Source organism: Canis lupus, chromosome 21, assembly GCF_048164855.1.
Source record: "Canis lupus baileyi chromosome 21, mCanLup2.hap1, whole genome shotgun sequence".
Taxonomy (NCBI): Eukaryota; Metazoa; Chordata; class Mammalia; order Carnivora; family Canidae; genus Canis; species Canis lupus.
Window position 1 is genome coordinate 23,290,824 of NC_132858.1, and position 19,891 is coordinate 23,310,714.

Genomic DNA, 19,891 nt, shown 5'->3' on the forward strand with positions numbered 1-19,891 from the left:
GTGAATCTCCAGGAGAGAAATTTGGTCTGCAGTGTTTTCCAAAGATTTTGAACATGGAACCCTACAGAACAAATATTTCCAGGAACATACCTTGAAAAAGTCTGCCTCACAGCAATATGAGGTTCAAAGTTTCCTGATAACTTGAGATGATACTGCAATGATGCTATGTACACTGGCTCATCCACCACCAACAGAATTGTGGTCCTGAGTGGTAGAGCTGTCTACTGAATGTGCTCCAGTCCCTTCCCAGTCCCTTCTTTCCCCATCTATAGCCCAGATTCCATGAAAGCCAAGTGTGGCCCCATGCTGGAAAGTGTGTTGCTACCCTTCTCAGGCACCGACAGACTTTTGTGGGGTAGTGGACCAGTGGTCAAGACATCCAGTCCTGGACCTTGCTCTGGCCCCCAGTAGAAAGGTGGCCAGGGGTGGGACACCAAGAATTAATGAGATAGAATAATTAAAATACTAGCAGTTGTGTTTGTGAAATGAGCTGACGTGTTGTTTTTAATGTTGTTTAGAGTCGTAGTTTTAAAAATAAAATAAATGGCCTGTCACACTTCCAGGCACATAGTCTATGAGCTTCTCAAGAACATGAACCTGGAAAGTACTATTGTGAATGGTCTCACTTACTGAGTACTCCATGTCTGATCTAGGCTAAATATCTTACATCCCGATCGTGTTCGTATGCTACCCCCCCAGAGAGGCCTTTCCTGACTGTGCTATCTCAGCCCTTGTCACCCTCCATGCCCTAACCAGGCTCTGTGCTTTATAGAATTTATCACAACCAACGTTATATTATTTTTCTGTTTACTGTTTATTTCCCCAACCAGAATTTAAGCTCCACGAGGACAGAAGTCTGGGTTTGTTTTGTATTTTTTTGTTTTCTCTGCTGTTTCCTTAGTACCTAGAATAGTGCTTGGAACAATATAGGCCCTCAATAAAGTATTTATGTAAGGAATACATAAATGAATGATCTCGTGGAATTCTAACCACAACCCTATGAGCTAAGTCCTATTATTAGCTCCATTTGATAATCGAGGAGACCGGGTCATGGAGATTAAGTCACTTGCTGAGAGGACATAGTAAGTGGTAGAGCCTGTATTCAGATCTAGATATGACTGACTCATCTTTAGCCACCAGGCTATGCAGCCTTTTCATGCACGCTGTGTTGCTTCTCAGCAGGTCATATCTGGCCTCTGTGGGTACTCATTAGAATGCAGATTATTGGGGTTCACTCTGATGTATTGACATGAGCGGAGGGAGGGCTGGAGGAGAAGAAGGGGTAAGGAAAGGCAGAGAAGAGAATCGTGTCTGTCTCAGACACCAGTCCCCGCATGGACCGGGCTGATCCGGTGGGAGTCCAGTCTGAAGTCTTCCAGAGAGAAGGGATGCAGGAGAAGCCGAAGGAGCTGTCTTCACAGGGGGCTCCGTAAGTCCTGGGATACTCTAAGGCCCAGGTGAAAAGCCAGCACCAGGTTGGCCCCTTTCGGGTTAGCAGCTCCGGAAGCAGCAAGGGACAGCCGGAGCCCAGACACCAGGACTGTCACAGAGATCATGGAGGGGATCTTGGGAACTGGATGTCATCAACACAGAGGCTGGAACAGAAAACAAATGCCCACGGCACATCAGCCAGGGGTTTCCAGAACAGCTGGGGAGGGGGTCAGAACTTGCTAGGCTCTGCGGTCCCCGTTTAATCAAGCGTGGGCAAGTGCTAGCTATCGACATGCGGATCATTACTCTTCCAGTGATTCCATTAGTACCTTCCAATATTATTTTTCTTCTTCCAAGGTTTCTGTTTTCCTTCGTCTGGTTGGGCCTGGGTGGTTCTGCTCCCTAAAGTCAAGCTGGCCTCCTGCTACGCAATCCCCCCGATGGTAACCAGAGGACAAGGTGGAAGTGCAACGTTGATCTTCTCCTCCCTGGGACTACCTGCAAGTCTCCGGTGGTTTTAAACAGAAGACAAAAAAAGTCTGGAATCAAAACACTACATGGAAGGATTCGGAGTCCGCTCTGGAGTCCCACCTCTTGGCATCACATCCTCATGGACATGGGTGAGCTCCAGAGAGAGAAAGGAGGCTTTTGTCCCCCCCTTGGTCCAGACCCAAAGCCACCTTGCTGTGCCTACATCCTGCAGTGTCACAGGATTCGAGTGAAGCTGCCCTGAGTTTCCAGCAGCTGAGCTTGCTCTTGAGCCACCCCCCCGCCCCCCCAACTACAGAGCTGTTAACTCACCGCTCCTTTGTTTACACGTTAGCTAGATGAAGTACACCTACTCAGATTGTGAAACACCATTCATTGTTTTTGGCGAGTTGCTCTCTAGGTGTAGTCAAGAAGTCTTATTCTGGGGGGTTCAAAAGTGTTTCATAGCCATGTCAGCTCCATAGTTATGGCCCTAAGTAAAACCCTTGACCGGAGAAACGAGTTAAAACTCCCTATAGGTGAGGTAAGTAATTAAGCAAGGGACTGCATTTTATTGTGTAAATTATACTCCATTTACTGTAAAGCTGAGCTTCCAATAACCTTTATAAAGTCCTCACAGGTAATGACTTACCATGAATTGTGAGTTCCAGGGCTGCAGAACAGAACACGTTGGTCCTTTAAATGCTATTGGGAAAGAGAAACTAGATTAAAACGAAAAAAAAAAAAAAAAAAAGCCCTTTTCCCAGTCTCCAGCGATTGAAGGCTTTGGCATGGGTTCCAGGGTTCAATCTTGGTTTTCCCCCCAAATCTCCCCAGGACGGGGTTATGCAAATCTTAGGTGTAGCAAGAGTTGGGCATGAAATCAAAGGGCTGTTTGGGAATGCCCGTAGCGTACGGGCCAGTTGCTGGGGTACTGTCCCCTCTCCTGGACGGTTCTGCGTCTCCCTTCCCTGGACACAAGAGGCAGGTGACCACTGCTCTCAGGCCCACGAGATTGCACGACTCCGCGAGTGAATGTTGCCCCCTCGAGTTGTGCAAAACACCAATCCTTACTCCTGTACCGCGGGGCGGTTCATTTAACTGCCTGCCAAACATGATGTTCACGTCTGGCTGGATCGTCCCTTCTGGCATTCTTTTCCCACCACCTGGATCAGGTTAAGTGATGTCTTTCACCTCTGTCTGTTTTTACCTTTGCCTGCTCTTCGTTCAAAGATAAGATCTTTCAGCCAGTCCCCAGGGGTGTGATAGGTGACATCTGGCACCAGGGGGACCTGAGAATGAAAGAGAAAAGGTTCTAAGGCAGGTGTCAAAGAAGCTGGGACATTCGTGCCAGAAGAACTGGCTCGTGACAGAAAACAGTAGTTTTGATCCTGGATCTTGTATCTGGGGCTGAGTGTTAATAGACTTTGAGCTGAGGGTCCCCCCCCAGGGGGTTCAGCGGTTGAGCGTCTGCCTTTGGCTCAGGTCGTGATCCTGGGGTCCTGGGATCGAATCCCACGTCGGGCTCCCTCTGCCTGTGTCTCTGCTTCTCTCTCTGTGTCTCTCATGAATAAATAAATAAAATATTTTAAAAAACAGACTTTGAGCTGTTTTTTAAATGAGGGCCTACATCTGGTGACCTTTCACAGATTTCGAGAAGGACAATGTCTCCCCTCCAGCCACACCTCCTGATTGAACTAAGCATTCACTTACAAAAACAGCTGGTTCCCCGAGGAAGGCTGTATCCAACTAATCCTCCACAGAAATACTTGGTTTCAACAGAGAAAATAAGCTTGCCCTGTTCAGCATAAAGCTGGATCGCACTTGCCCCCGGGGCCTGGAGCGAGCAGGGTGGCTCTGCCCATTAGGCACTACGGGCCTTAGCACCTGGGCTCGCAGCGAGAACATTTGCAGAACCAATTAAAATACCTGCGACCCGGGGAAAAAGAGGAAGAAAGAAAGAAAGAAATGTTATGCTTCCAAACTCTGGAAGTTGTGAAATCAGAATCTTAAAATGTTGACTGGCATCGCTGCAAATTACAGCATCTGTCAACTTCATCAATTATGAAAGTTAATACTCATAAGGATCTCATTACAATGAAAAACAACGTGCGGATTGGATTTTCCGACCTAAAATTTCTCCTTCTGTACCCAACAATTGCTGAGAAGTTGTAACGAGTGTGAATCAAAGAAGTTACCCGTCGGAAATAATTTTGAAAGCCAAATTAGAAAGAGCCTTTCAAATGTTTTTGCCTCCAAATTGGGACTGTTGTGGGTATATGTTAATATGTTTGATAAGAGCTGCCTAGGACTTCCAAGGCTCAAAGGGCCCCATGTGAGGGTCATTTCCCCTTCCTAGGATACTTTTGAATTGTATCTACAATCCGTATTTTTCCACTGACTTAAATCTTTACAGGAAACGTTCCCAAGGACGTCGCTTGGTTCTACTCCACTTATCTCCTTGAATGTTCCCACAGCAATCTCTCGTGGAAGGACTTTGTTGAGCAAAGCATGGTATCTGGCCCTTTCTTTCAAGATCTTCAAGGTCTGGGAAGGAAGATAGGAAAGAAGATAAATTGGAGCACAGCTGCCTTCTGCAGGTTTACTGTCTGTTGCTTAGAGGCACTGGGTTCAATAGGTTTTTATTTATTTAGTAAGCATTTTCTGTGCATTAAGTACTGTTCTCAACACAAGTGCTATTTAACAGTTTTGCAAAGATTAACCCATCTAATTCCCAAAGTAATCCTGTGAGGTATTATTATCATCCTCGCTTTACAGATAAAGAATTTGCTCAAGGTCAGTCACACGGCAAATAAGGAATAGAGGCACGATTTGAACCCAGCCTGGCTTGAGAGCCCACATCACTGGTGTTTTTAAGGTATGAATTGAACCGTATAATCAGAGCCAGAGGGGCTCATAGAAAATGCTACATAACTAGTTGTGTACAGGTATGATGAAACAGGCATCTCACAAAGGAGATGATATTTGAATTGCTTTGTATCAAACAGGAATTTGCCCAACAGATGAATTGGAGAGGACAGGATTAAGACATACATTCCATGTAGAAAGAAAGGCCTATGCCATCATCTGTATGTATAAAACAAACAAGCTGGTAAGATGATTTATTTTGGGAGATGCAGATAGTTTATATGGCTGGAATTCAATGCGCCAGGGAGGATTTATAGAAATGGGGCTTGAAAGGGAAGCAGAGAAAACATAAATATGTGGGTCATTTTGAGGAATTTGGTCCCTGGACAGTTTTGACTTTGGTCAGTTGAATATTGGTGGCCTCTCCCCACTTCCCTCCACCCAAACCATTAAAGAATAGCTTGATACACTCAACAATGCAAAACAAAAGTTTTTTAATGTGCATGGAAGGAAATGACACAAAGTCAAAAGTCAAACAGCACACGAGGATAAAATATTTGCACTGTACAGCACAGTCCTTTTTCTCGATGTACTAAGTGTGTTTACAAATCAATAAGGGAGTTCTGTGTGGTGATGGATGTTACCTGGACTTATTGCAGCGACCATTTCACAATATATACACATACCGGATCATTATGTTGTACACCTGAAACTAATGCAATGTTATATGTCAATTAAAAAAAAATAAGGGCAGGGGTGCCTGGCTGGCTCAGTCCGTGGAGCATGTGATTCCTGATCTCGAGGGTGTAAGTTTGAGTCCTACGTTGGGTGTTGACATTACTTAAAAATAAAAAATAAGTAAAAATCTTCAAAATAAAAAAAAATTAATTAAAAGTAAGGGGGAAAAAAGACCAACAAATCAAGAGACAAAGGACATGAACTGATAGTTTAAAGCAAAGCCATCTAAGCCATTTATAAAGGTGCTCTGCCTTCTTAAAAGAAAAATGCAAATGCAAACAAGAGTAAGATATAATTGTCACTGTTGGTTTGGCAAAGATCAAAAGGTTTGGTAACACACTGGCCCAGCCAGTGTGTGGGAAACAGCCATGTAGAGACACTGTTGGTAGGAGGGTCAATTGGCAAAACCTTTGTGAGGATAATTGGGCAGATTCTCTCAACACTACACACATACGGATTTTTTCCCCCGGACAATTCTACTCCTAGGAATTCATTCGGCAAGTACATCCGCACATGGATATGGTGTTGTGCATACCAGGACATGTATGTTACAAGATTGCTTGTGATAGGGAGAGATTGGGGCGGGGGGGACTACATCTTTTTCACTAACAAACTGGTTAAATCCATTATGGGGCAACTACACAGCAGAATTCTTTGCTGTCTTTAAAAAGAGCGAGTCTGTCCCATACCTATTGATACACCAAAATCTTCCACATACAGTGGGAAAAGCAAGATAGAGAATATTGGGTTAGGTTTTCACCATCTGTATGAGCATGCATGTTTCGGGAAATGGGAATGGATTAAATGCTTCTGGAAGAATCATGAGAAGCTGGTAACCCTGGGTGCCCCTTGGGAAGGAAACGGGGACAGCTGGGAAGAGAGAGATTATGAACATTTATTTTTTTGTTGTGTAAGTTTGGTGTCTTTTGAGTGTTTGCCATGTGTTTCCTATTTTTTATTTATTTTAATTTTTTAAAAAAGATTCTATCCATTTATTCACGAGAGACACAGAGAAAGAGGCAGAGACATAGACAGAGGGAGAAACAGGCTCCCTGTGGGGAGCCAGATGTGGGGCTGGATCCCAGGACCCTGGGATCACACCCTGGGCAGAAGGCAGATGCTCAACCGCTGAGCCACCCAGGGCCCCACACCCCATTTTTTATTTTAATATTTTGCTTTGTATTATCTGATTCCAAATTGTTAAGTTTTAAAATGTTGGTTGACCACCCCCTCTGTCCCCCTGCCGCACCACTGCATTGTTTTGCATTTGGTAGGAAGATCAACTGGTAGATATTCCATGGATTTAACTCCCCATAAAACTCCAAACTAAAACCTCTTGACTTCTTTGTGTGACGCTGGTCATCAGCCTTCCTGCAGGACAGGCCGCTGGCAGAGAAGGTGTGTGTCCCCGCGAAGGCGTGCAGCGGAGCTCGTTGGAAGATTTCTGTCTCAACGCCCTTCCAAATGTTGGCCTTCTCTGACTTAAGCCCAGAGATAAAGACTGTGAAACTTCTGTCTGGCCAGTTTTGGTTGTAACCAAGCGAGTGCTTTCTAGCATGTAAATAATTGTCACCAGCTCTCATCAAAGCAAGGCTCAGTTTTGCTGAAAGGGATGAATTCATATACTTCTTTTTAATGAAATATGTGGTATCAATGTCCTTTGCTTTCATAGGCTTATGTAACCACCGAGGGACTGATTTCTTCCCTTAATAAGATGAGTGCAGGAGACCCAAGTGTGTTTATTTAAAAGAGGCTGTGTTGAGACCTCTTAAGGTATAATTAATAAAGAGAATAAAGGATCAAACATTATTTCCACTGACAAAGCCAGGCCCTTCTAATTAGTTAAAACTGCCCAGTGGCCTTGCAATATTTTCTTTGCCAGGAGACAACTCCTAACCTAAATGTTTAAGTGACTTCTTGTTGAGCTGGTTTCGGAGGATTAAGCTTTAGTGTAATTTCATCTTTCCCAGGTGTGAGACACTTGTGTGTGCAGTAATATGATTCTGTTCTGTCAGGGAAAACAGGGTGTCTTTGTCAGCACTGTTTGACGGAGTCAAAGCCCTGAATCATGACCTCACTCTCGGCAGGCCTAAGCCCTGTGTGGTTACCACTTGCTCTTCCGTCAGGAGATTCGAGGGTTTGCGGGCTGGCACGTGGTCATGTTGATGAGCAGAGTGGAGATGGTGCGGGCCACTGGCCCAACTGGACTTCAGAAAGCGTCTGATTCCTTTGGATTTAGCTTCTAAGGGCTGAGCAGTAGTATCTCTATTTTCATCAAGGGTGAAAAACAAAATGCTCAGTAATTAATGTGTGTCTGCTTTAGCTAGTAGTTAGGTTAATCGTTTTTCTGACTCCTTGGATGATGTTCTCAATAATGGTTTCTTGGGATCCCTGGGTGGTGCAGCGGTTTGGCGCCTGCCTTTGGCCCAGGGCGCGATCCTGGAGACCCCGGATCGAATCCCACGTCAGGCTCCCGGTGCATGGAGCCTGCTTCTCCCTCTGCCTATGTCTCTGCCTCTCTCTCTCTCTCTATGTGACTATCATAAATAAATAAAAAAATTAAAAAAAAAATAATAATGGTTTCTCGCTCAATGTTTGCATTTTTGATGTGTAATGTGTACTCTGAGTATTATCTACCACCGAATAACAATAATAGCTAAATTTATTGAGTTCTAAGAAGAGCTGGGTACTGTTCGATGTGCTTCATGGATTATTGCACCTGATGCGTACCGCTGTAATGATCATGTCCATTTTACAGATTGAGAAGTGAAATTCAGGGCAAGGTAAGTAATCTGACCAAGGACGTGAGGCTGATAAATGGTGGACGTGGGATTCAAACCCAGGTGTATGGATCCAGCATTTTAGCACATAACCACAAAGTTATTTACCTCCATTTATCACATGCCAGACACATGAAACCCTGAGACACAATGATTGTCATCCCCACTTTACAGATGGACAAATAGAGTCTCAGAGAGCTGAAATAAGCTACCCAGGTCACACAGGGAGTAAATGGCTAAGGCCAGCTAACTTGGATCCAAATCTGAGTTCTTAACTCACAAATCATCTGACCAAGAAAGGTGCATCTATTCCTATCTTGGTCCACATGGAGCACATGCGATGGGCGGACAGATATGGGCCATGTTGCCATTTGTCTGCACCTGTCCACAGAGGGAGTCACAGCAAATGAGAGACAGTTGTACTCGGAGCTGGGATTATAAAAATGTGTTACTGTTCAGTCTTGCTCTTACAGTAGCAAGGAGTAGAAAAGAGTCTCAAGGGCTGGAACTTTAAACATTATAGGTCAAACCCCTCATTTCCCAGATGGCGAACTATTGCTTTAGAGGCAGAAAGCAGCTTAGGTGAAGTCAAAGAGGAAATATTCGTGGTCTCACTGGAGTTAGAACCAAAGCCTCCTGACCCAGTCTAGCGGTCTTTTACACCTTTGTGTTACTGCAGAGTTTCCCTGAACCTTGGATTGCAAAAACACCATTTGGGCACGGTTCCTCATCGCGTGGTTTTAAGGGTCAGCCCTGTTCTCTCGTGTCAGTACTTAAAAGTTCTTTTTCTGAAGCCTCTATACAGTTAGCCCAAACCATACGAATTTGACACAATTATGTGTCAAAAGGATTGAATAGAATGGATGTATTGTGATTCTAGCTGATAGGTGTTCATTTAGAAAGTAGCAACGAGCATAGTCAGCCTTAAATTTAGTAAATCAAAAAAATCATGTTCTTTACTTGGATGACTTCTTTATCCAAATGTGCCCCCAAACCTGTGTGGATACTTCAGTCTTCTCTTGTCACCCAGAAAGAAACACGGAGCAGCCTGAGAAGAATAGAGGAGGACACCATAACGAAGGCTTTCCCAAGGCTACCAGTGAGATGAGCTGTTAATGCCTCTGGGTTCTTGGCAATTAAACTTTAAGATATGCCTTAATGCCACCATCAGTCCCACCAAAACCAGGTCAAACTTCCTTCTGCTACATTCTCATACTACCCCATAGCCCTGTTTTGGAGCATTACACTTTTTTTATTTACTTGTAAGATGATTTGCCTAATTTCTTTCAACTCTGGGAGGGCAGGAACCTGACTGGTGTTGCTTACACTGCATCTCCAGTACTTAGCACCATAACCAGCACACAGCAAATGCTCATCAAATACATGTTGAACAAATGAATGAGCAAAAATTAAAATGCAATGTTTGTTTTATTCCTATCCTCACGACCCAGCAACCTAATGTCAAGATTTTTTATTTAAATTTAAATCTCACGGTGGAAATCTGTAGAAAAATCCATTTTATCACTGTAATGGGCTGGACTGTCTCATGACCAGCCAATGACCTATACCAGGTATCAATATACTCAGAAGGTGGCCCTGGCAAGGACTCTCCTTGAAATTTCATTGTATGGCCATGAGGCTAATATGTAGATTAACGTAATTGGGCCTTAAGTTTTGGGATCTTTAAGATCTACCAGCCAGACATCACTATAAACACTTGTTCCTCTTCCTTTCTGTTGGGGTGAACATTCTGGCAATTCCACTCCTGCCCCTCTGCTGCCCTGGCTGGCACAGATGCACACGCAGTAGGTCAAAGGTAGGCCCAGTGGTAAATCCAGCCATGTGAACATGGGCTGGTAAAGCCATTTCGGAAATGGAAGGTCCAGTCCCCCTTAGTTCATTAGGATAAGAGCTAGGACCAACTGGAACACAGTAGAAGATGCTCTAGAATAGATTTGGGATGGGAGGGGGGTCTTAGGAAAGTGTCATGGTAGAGAATGAGGCTTTTAGTGTTTGTTCTATTTGCCTAAGCTAAGGCATAGAAAGATGGGACGCCTGGGTGGCTCAGTGGTTGAGCGTCTGCCTTTGGCTCAGGGCTTGATCCCAAGACCCTGGGATCGAGTCCCACATCGGGCTCCTTGCATGGAGCCTGCTTCTCCCTCTGCCTATGTTTCTGCCTCTTGTGTCTCTCATGAATAAATAAATAAAATCTTAAAAAAAAAAAGAAAGAAAGAAAGAGAGAAAGAATGGTCCTTCCCCAGTTGGAATAAGGACTGTGTGATTTGGAACCCTAACTGCTCTTAATTGCCTGGCAATCTTCTGGACAAGATCATTATCTGCAGACTGGGCAGACTGGAAGGTAGAGCCTTCTCCACTGACATCTCAGATGATCCTCTCTGCTTATGGAACATGAGAAAGTCAGGTCCTGGGAAATAGCTGAGACAGATTGCTTGTTTGAGAAACCAACTCATCAAACAGGACCTAATTGGTCTAAGTTCGAGCTGAAGTTGACAACCAGAAATCCCTGTGTCTGTTCTTACACACCGAATTTCTCTGAGTGTTCCCAGAAAAGGGGCTTATCTTTAACCCTCCGACATCAGGCTTTCATTTTCCAGTCTTCCCCAAGTGCAGCCATCTCCCTTTTGGGATCTGTGTTTGTCAGTGCTTTCTATGCTGGCCCTACTGTTTCTTTTGACAGTTCTGTCCCAATACCCTGCCTCCAAGGTCCAAGCAAGGGCAAGAGAAAAATATTTTGCGGCCTTCTACCTTGGAGTGAGTCTCATGCTTGATTTATTCTTGTTCTACACTGGCTGTGTGAGACAGAGTCCAGTTCAGCCCTAAGTTCTGAGTTGTGAGAACCTGGATATATACTTTGCTTCGATTTCCAGCTGTGTGACTGACCACATCCTCTAAGCTATAAGGTTGAGGCATCTGAGCGCTGAATGGTGGCCTTAAATTATTATCACAAATGTCCCCTGTATTGCCCCCTCTTCCTACATCTTATCAGAGGGGTGTGTAGTGGAGGACTGTTGGTCTGAGATACAGTCAGATGCTAGAACTTCTTATGAAGAGCCTGTTGGATTTTAAAGTTTAAGGACTTCAGGCAAATTTTTTAGAATACACTGATTCTCCTTTTTGCCAAATTCAAAGGTGTCAAAAAAAACCAACCCCAAAACAGAAGAAAAAAACAAACCCCTATTTATTAAGCAGTATACTGAGTACTTTGCATACGTGATCTCACTTATATAGCCCTTAAAGAAGGCATTTTAGTGCCCACCAAAGTCACATTCACAGTAAATGAAGGAGGCAGGACCCAAAGTTTATTTTTCAGAAATTAAGTTCATATTCTTTTTTTAAGTTCATATTCTTAACAACATCATGCTATATATATTTTTTCTCAATCTTACTCTTGATTTTTCTACAGCAGATGATCTTTTGCCTTCTCTTTTCCTTTTGAAACTCTCACATTTTAAACTGGATGCTATGCTTTTCTGATTTCCACTCTTCCACTCCCTCTTTCTCTGTTTCCCACGTTGGTTTATTTTTTCTCTTTTAGACTCTAGAATGTGCCCCCCCAAAACTCAATCTTTCTCCTTGCCTTTGGAAAGATCACCTATACTCATGGCTTCAATTAATCCTTCTATGATCTCACCAGATTCTGAATACCATGACAACAGAGACCAGCTCTGTCCTATTTACTGAAAATCGCAAGCATCTTGCAGAATGCTCGACATATAGTAGGTGATCAATAAATATTGTTAAATAAATGAATGAATGAGTGAATGAATGGGTGTATCACTGATCTGTTGAGATCTTTCAGATACTCTTTTTCCAAAGCTTAGACCTTTTTTTTCCAGCTACCTTTTGGATATTTCCACCTGAGTACCCTGTCTTTGCTATAAAATGGTAGTAAAAGTTTAGTAGAAAAATGACAGTTTGCTGGGGCAGCCATACTAGTTAGACTCCCTCATGTTTTCCCAGTGAAGGCAGCTATATAAACTTTCTTTAGGGGAGAAGGTTGGTTTCTTCCAACGATGTGAGTTTGAGCTCCTTTGAGAGGGTGTCAGTGTGGCTACTGGCTGGAGTCCTTGCTAAGTAGGCATGGATGAAGAAAGATCACTGGATCCGAAGTGACCGGTAGCTCATTTGAAGGTGACAATATCACCATACTCATTGGGTAAATGCATCCTAGTATTGAATGCCCAGGGAGACTTAATTCCAGGTCAAGTCTAGGCATGGAAGAAGAATGAGCTCATAGCCATGAAGAGTCATGATCCTATCAGAGCCTCTAGATCTGTCCCTTGGTTACTGTTTCCTGCTGTGAGTCTTCAAATATTTCCATAAAACTTGGCTGTGAATGCCAAAGTTGGTGGCTGGTTTTAGTTACTAGGGGTGTGGTCCAATGAGGATTTGTTCATTCTTAAATAATTAATCAAACAATTTGTGGGAGGTATAATCAGAGAGACTTAGAGGCTGGATGACATCTACTGGCTGAGTCATGCTGTCTACTTGTTTCATGCTTTTTCTTTATCATGTGCTTCTGGTGGGCATTAACATGTGATTTAAAAATCTGCACACTTCATGCCTGATATCACATGTTTATCCTCATGCTTCCATTCCAAACCAATTTGATCCCAATTTTCCTATCTTTCTCCTTCCAGGCATCTGATCAGCCAGTCAGGCCATTTGTGGCTGCCAATGAGTCTGTATATATTTTAAGGCCGGACCACTTCTTTTGTCCATACAAAGTGGGTGACACATTCATCACTACATACTCTGTCCACTGAAAGAATTTTTGCCTCACCACTGTCTTTCAAGGCCACCCCTAGATGGAAATAGAGTGCAGCTGCTGGCCACTTTTGGCTTATACCCATATAGTGAGTTGACTCATGCATAAAGCAAGTCCAGGCTTTTTTCTTCTCTGTCAGTTGGTGGTACAGAATCCACCATGTAACCTACAGGTCAACTCAGTGTATAACCTCTGGCAGCTTTCTTGTGACCTCTGGGCCAACTCATGCCTGGCCCCAGGTGTTCCACTGCTCTCTTTTGAATTGTGGCTAGGCCTGTCTGCACTGCAACTTGGTGGATCTGAAAAACCCCACACAATGACAGGTGTTCTGGATGCATGGTCATGTGGTATATTAGTCAGGGTTCTCCAGAGAAACAGAACCAATAGGAGGGATACATTGGTTACATATCGGTTATATATTATATATGTTATACATACACACATACACACATACACATACATATAGAGAGATAGATTTATTTTAAGGAACCTGATTCACATGACTGAGGGCCTGGCAAGTAGAAAATCTGCAGAGCAGGTCAGCAGTCTGGAGATGCAAGGAAATACTAACATTGCAATCTTGAGACTGAAAGCAGTCTGGGGACAGTATTGTTTCCTCCTCAGAGCACCACAATTTTTCCCTTTAAAGCCTTTCACTAATTGGATGATGTCCACCCACATTATGGAGGGTAATCTGCTTTACTCAAAGTCTACTGATTTAAATGTTAAGCACATCTAAAAGAAATATCTTTCAGAGAAACATCCAGACTGACGTCTGACCAGACATCTGGGCACCATAGCCTGACTTAGTTGACATATAAAACTAACCATCACCATTGCTGTCTCACAGACAAGTTCTACAACTCTACAAAAGCACACTAAAGTTTTCAAAAGACAAATAATTTTCCACTGCAGACGTCCAGGACTTGTTGCACTGTAACTCTTGCAATGAGACTTGCCATAAACTACCCATGACATCTTTTCCACCACAGATTCTCAATATCATGGGATCTTCTGGGTCATGTGTCCCAAGCACCGGGGCTGCCTGCACCACAACCTAAAGATTCTGTAGAATTATTTTCTGCTCTGGATCCCACTCCTAGCTGGCAGCCTTCCAAGACTCTCAGTATACAGACGGGAACAGTAGTATTTCCATGTGTGGAACATGTTGCCTCCAGAACCCAAAGGAATCTGCTAGGCATTGTGCCTTCTTCTTTTTAGTAGAAAGTATAAGATGTAATCATTTGTCTTTCACTTTAGATGAGATATCCTAGAACACCTCTAACTACTGGACTTTTAAATTTTCTCCTCATGTGTCAAGTCCCAGAATCTAGTTTATCTCCCATCCAAGCTACTACTTCTTGCTCCTTCAGCTCATTTAGCATAATGACATCAATGCAGTGGATCAATATATGTTTTGTACGATATACAGAAAGTCAAAATCTCTTTAGACTATATTATGGAAGTGAGAGCTAACATAGCCCTGGAGGAAAACTCTAACTATTGCCCATTGTGCATGAAGACAAACTCTTTCTGACCCTCTTTTCTGATACAAAAATCAATGGCTCCATAGTATCTGAGGCTATGTTAATCTTCTCTAGCAAAGATGCTACATCTGGTATGATAACTGCAGTTGGATTTGTGATAATCTATTGTCATCCATCAAGAGATGCTCCTGATTTTTGTAGGGACTCAATCTGGAGTTAAGTGGAGATAAAACAAGGATCTCCACTCCTGCCTCTTTTAGATCCTTAAGGATAGCATTAATTTCTGTTATTCCTCCAAGGATATTAATTTGTTTTTTATTTAGTATCTTGGCTGGGGGCTGAACAGGGGTAGGTGGCAGTTTTAATGATTTCTACTTAGCCTTCTATACTGTGATTGATAGATTGTACTTCACAGGCCAAGAATCCAATGTGGGGGTTGTACCACTACATCTATTTTAATATATTTAGAAATGACCAGTAGGTGGGTCCATGGGCCCTATGGGCCCTTAGTGAGCCAGAACTTGGTCAACAATCTATTTATAACTTGGCTCCCTCTGACTTCACTCTAACAGAGGGTCATGATGATGACACTTTGGGTCTCCAGCTATCATTGTCACCTCGGACTCTGAATCTAACAATTACTAGCGCTTAGATATATCCTCTTTTGCCAAGGAAAATAAATTAACTCTCCTCTAACCAGCTTTATGTCTCATCCTTATGTCCTTAGAGATTTTATTTACTTATTTGAGAGAGAAGGAGAGAGAATGGGGTGAAGGACAGAGGGAGAAGTAGATTCCCCGCTGAGTGGGGAGCCTAATCTGGGGTTTGATCATGACTTGAGTTGAAGGCAGATACTTAACTGACTGAGACACTCAGGTACCCCACCTTAAGTCCTTAGAATCCCACAGCACAGCCCTGGGTCCTGCCTATACCTGTAGCTGGGTATTATTGCTCCCTGAGGGTCCCTTTCCTCTCTTATAGCACAACCTTGGCTGGATTATTCTACAACTTAATCCTGGTTCCATGGCCAAGAGGGGGAGGTGGGAGTAGATCTTGGGGGATACTGTCTTGAGAGGGAGAGGCCAGCAGGAGTGCTAGCTCTTAATAGGAAGCAGAATTGACTTTTGCAGGCTCAGAAAATTCAGGGAATATGGGAATTAAAGATTTTCAGGGACATTAATGCTGATCTCAATGCTGATTTCCTATCCAATATGCCCAGGTCTGTTCTTTCCCATCAAGAACCTTGATCTTGTGATAGTAGACTGGCCCAAGTTGGTAGCTGAACATTCTTTGCATCTCAGATATTCTGATAATTAAAACCTGAGCCTATTCTTCAGCTTTTCTGGCTCTTCTACTCTAGCTGTTGAGGGTCTCTTGGCTGCCATGGGAGCCTCTAACTTTACTGTTGGCTTCCAATTGCCTGTTAATCGCTGTCAGCCTTCTATTATCTTTTACCAGAATGATGGTCACAGTAGCCATCAATCCTACTGTCCTTATAATGACTGCTACATCCATAATTTTCAAAAGCCTGAAAAACTGTGTGTGCTAGTGTTTTCTCTTCCTTGGTATATTAACCCAAACTACAGTCGGTGAAGGTTATCACAGTTGGACCATCCCCTTTTATCAGGGGCTATTGGATCCACCTACCATTAGATGCCAGCTTGGTGATAAGAGATTCAGCTCACCATCTCCATTTTAACCCTGCTTTCTCAAACCACTCTTGCTGCTGTCACAGGCTGAGTAGCCCAGGACACAGACCTGGAGATCAGGTTTAGTGTACAGAATGTTGATTTGGTGGTATCCTTAGGATCAACACATGTGGATAGGGTGATCAATTTATCCTGGTTTTCCTGGGGCATGTTGATTGTAGCACTGGATATCCAGCATCCTGGAGACCCCCTGTGTCCTCAGAAAACCAGGACTATTAGCAATCCTACCTGTGGCAGGTGGGGGTGCAGAAGCAGTGTTGAACAGAGGGATAAGTCACCCTGTGAAGAAAGAATTCTGGAATTAAATTTTTCCATCACAAATGGCCAGTGTCAGGCTGAAATAGCCTTCTCTTTGAGTCATTAGATGTGGGCTGCCCTGGGAAGATCATGGCCTTGGGTAAGCAGCTCTATAGCAGAGATGATCTCTGAATGGGGCTGACAGCTAAAGACTGTGTCTATGGATAGCACTCATAGAAGCTGGAGCAACAAGTCCTTTCATGAAAAGGGATCTGGTCCTACATCTCTGTGTCCAAGATAAATGTATGTAGACATATTTGTATACTTGCATAACTGTCTGTGGAGAGATGCACAAGACCTTGGTAATTGGTTTCCTCCAAAGAGAGGAAGTAGGCAGCCAAGAGAGAACAGAGTAGAAGGAAGAAGTACTCCAAGGATATGTACCTTTGCACTATTTGAATATTTTTATCATGTTAAATGTATATGTACCTTGCAAACATGAATTTAAGTTGAAAAATCTACTCAATAAACAAAATGGAAATAAATTAAGAATTCAAGACCTAAGGATATATAATGTCTTTAAAAAAAATACTCATTTGACAAATATTTATTGAGCACCTATTATGTACCAGGATCCTTAAGCTCCAAAAGTGAAAGCTAAATAAAACTCCTTTACTTATGGATCTAAAAGTCTACCGTACCTCTTGTTAATCAAATGGGTAAAAATATTTAAATTCTACTGAGTTTATATTCTTTTTTTTTTTTTTATCTAAGCCAACAGAACCAGGTGGGCAGCACGAGATGAATAGTAATATTAATAAATTGAGTTGTTATGGAACTGCCATCTGATTTTTCACAAAATCTGAACAGTATATCCACCAACACTGGGCTTTTTTTTTTTTAAGATTTTATTTATTTATTCATGAGAGACACACAGAGAGAAGCAGAGACACAGGCAGAGGGAGAAGCAGGCTCCATGCAGGAAGCCTGACACGGGACTTGATCCCGGGACTCCAGGATCACACCCTGGGCTGAAGGTAGGCGCCAAACCGCTGAGCCACCCAGGGATTCCCCCTCTCCCATTTTTTAAAGATTTTATTTAAACACTGGGCTTTAAACATGCATTTTGTTTTAGTCTCAACTTTATCCTTCAATGTTAATTGTTTATATTTATATTTCTTCCTTTTCCTCTCCTTTCTCCACAAATCATCTTATTATGTAAATTTGTATATGGTCCTCAATCCTTTTCAGAATGAGTGTAGGTATATATAAATAAAATATAAATGCTATACATTAAATATGTGTGTGTGTGTGTGTGTGTGTGTATGGCATATGGAATCAACAAGGCTGAGGCAAAGCACCTCATGTTACTATATTTATGGGACCATGACACCAGTGCACAAGTAAAAGTAATAATAAAAACGCTAGCACAGTTAGCTCTCCTCAGCGTTCACACTGAGCATCACCATTAGTTAATCATTTTATTTCCTTAGAATTCCTTTAAGATGTAGTTCTTATGAGGTGTTGCTTCTAAAAGACTCTATTTTCAGCAAATATAAAATCTGATTTAGTCTGAAGCTTTCCTCATTAATCCGTTGTTTTATGTCAGGGGAAATTTCTTGTATCTTCATGACACCTGCCCCCTGGCCAACTTAACGAAATGAGAACAACTTTTTTTTTTTTTTTTTTAAGATTTTACTTATTTATTCATGAGAGACACACACACAGAGAGAGAGAGAGAGAGAGAGAGAGAGAGAGGCAGAGACACAGGCAGAGGGAGAAGCAGGCTCCATGCAGGGACCCCGATGTGGGACTTGATCCTGAGACTCCAGGATCACACACTGGGCCGAAGGCAGGCACTAAACCACTGAGCCACCCAGGGATCCCCAAGAATAGCTTTTGAGATCATTAAATCAGCCCCACTCTCACCATCCCCCACCCCTGCCATCTTTTTTTCCTTTGCATTAAAGAATGAACTTCTGCAGATTTTCAGCTTTTCCCCCAAGGTTTTCATATGGTTCTAGAACATTCTCATTGTGAGAGCTTGCCCTGGTGGCTTTAAAACAATGTGTGGGGAAAAATTGTGCATGAACCAACACAGCTTCCGAGCTACACGGATATACCAGCATCCTTTCTGCTTGCCAATCCTGGAGGAAATCCTGCTCAGAGAAGCCTGCATCCCCTCCACATCCAAGTTAACCTTTTATTTCACAGGACTGTATAGCTTCTGTTATTAGTCAGACATGGTATCAGCTGAGATTCTATTATGAAAGAACCCATCTTGAAACAACTGAAATTAAAAAAAAAAAAAAAAAAAAAAAAAAGCTAATTTGTTCACCCCTTCTGACTCAAAAGGCTGAAGGTGAATCGGAGGCACTGCTGAATCCTGGTACTGAAACTCACTATTTCAGTAGATAGTTCTCTGTCAGAGCTCGATTTTCATATCTGCTTTTTACGTTTGTTTCTCTTTGAATGTTGGTTGATTTCGTTCTCTTCTACCAGAGACAGAGTTCTTCTGTGTGGCAGGGAAGATGGCTTTGCAGCTCTGCCTGAGTCAAGAAACTCAAACTTGGAACATTCCCTGTGGACAGGGGAATGGTGTGCCACGATGGGCCAGGTCAAGTGCTGACTCCTGCAGCCAGAGGGCAGGTAGGACTTGGTGACCGTCGGTTATTCCAGAACTCCGTGGGATAGCAGGCAGGGTGGTGGCTCAGTAGGTTTGACTTGGCTCATGAGGTCATGATCCTAGAGTCCAGGGTTGGAGCCCCTCCCCTCCAATTGGGCTTCCCGCTCAGCGGGACATCTTGTTTCTCCTTCTTCCCTCCCCACCTCTCTCTCTCTCTCTCTCAAATAAATAAATAAAATATTTTAAAAAAAGATCCCTAGGAAATGTCAGTCAAACAATGGAAGAAAGGGAAGTGATTCTGCTCAAGGTTCATGTAAAATAGTAAAAGTGCTAGCTAGCACATATGCTGAGAATATGTGCCAGAGAGAAAGTATAAGTCAAGACGGAAGATAAAAGGAATAGAATAAAAGATACATGTTCAACAAATAAAAAAGAGAAACAAGAAAAGTCCCCCCAGCGAGTAGGGGAGGGGAATAAAGCAACAAATAAAATCTCCTTTATTATGTAAAAGGTGGGCAGAAGAAATTAAAAAGGAGAACAAATAGGAAAGCCACAATCTCAGGGTGTGAAAGCATTATGAAAGATTAGAAGTGATAATACACACTTTCGTATATTGTGGGTTTGGTTTAAGGGTCATGTTTTTATTTCATATTGGGACTACAGGTGGTGATTTGTTTCTTAAGTAAATAGGAAAAATGCCTAAAGAATATGGGAATGGCATTGAATGATTGAAGATTAACAGCTAGAAGTAGTTAAGG

At 42.8% G+C, this 19,891-nt stretch overlaps 1 long non-coding RNA gene across 7 annotated transcripts; it reads right to left on the minus strand.

The window, feature by feature from the left end:
* Positions 1 to 775: 775 nt before the first annotated feature.
* Positions 776 to 16,576, minus strand: LOC140612890 (uncharacterized). Of its 7 annotated transcripts, none has more exons than XR_012013999.1 (9): positions 16,209 to 16,560; positions 9,246 to 9,333; positions 4,302 to 4,446; positions 3,613 to 3,828; positions 3,110 to 3,191; positions 2,552 to 2,604; positions 2,233 to 2,341; positions 1,761 to 1,937; positions 776 to 1,595 (listed from the first exon to the last, which is right to left on the minus strand). It is a non-coding gene; the product is annotated as an uncharacterized lncRNA (long non-coding RNA). The 7 variants fall into 7 exon arrangements; XR_012013994.1 differs by having other exon boundaries at positions 1,761 to 1,970; XR_012013995.1 differs by having other exon boundaries at positions 777 to 1,595; positions 1,761 to 1,929; positions 16,499 to 16,562.
* Between the last annotated feature and the right edge of the window lie 3,315 nt (positions 16,577 to 19,891).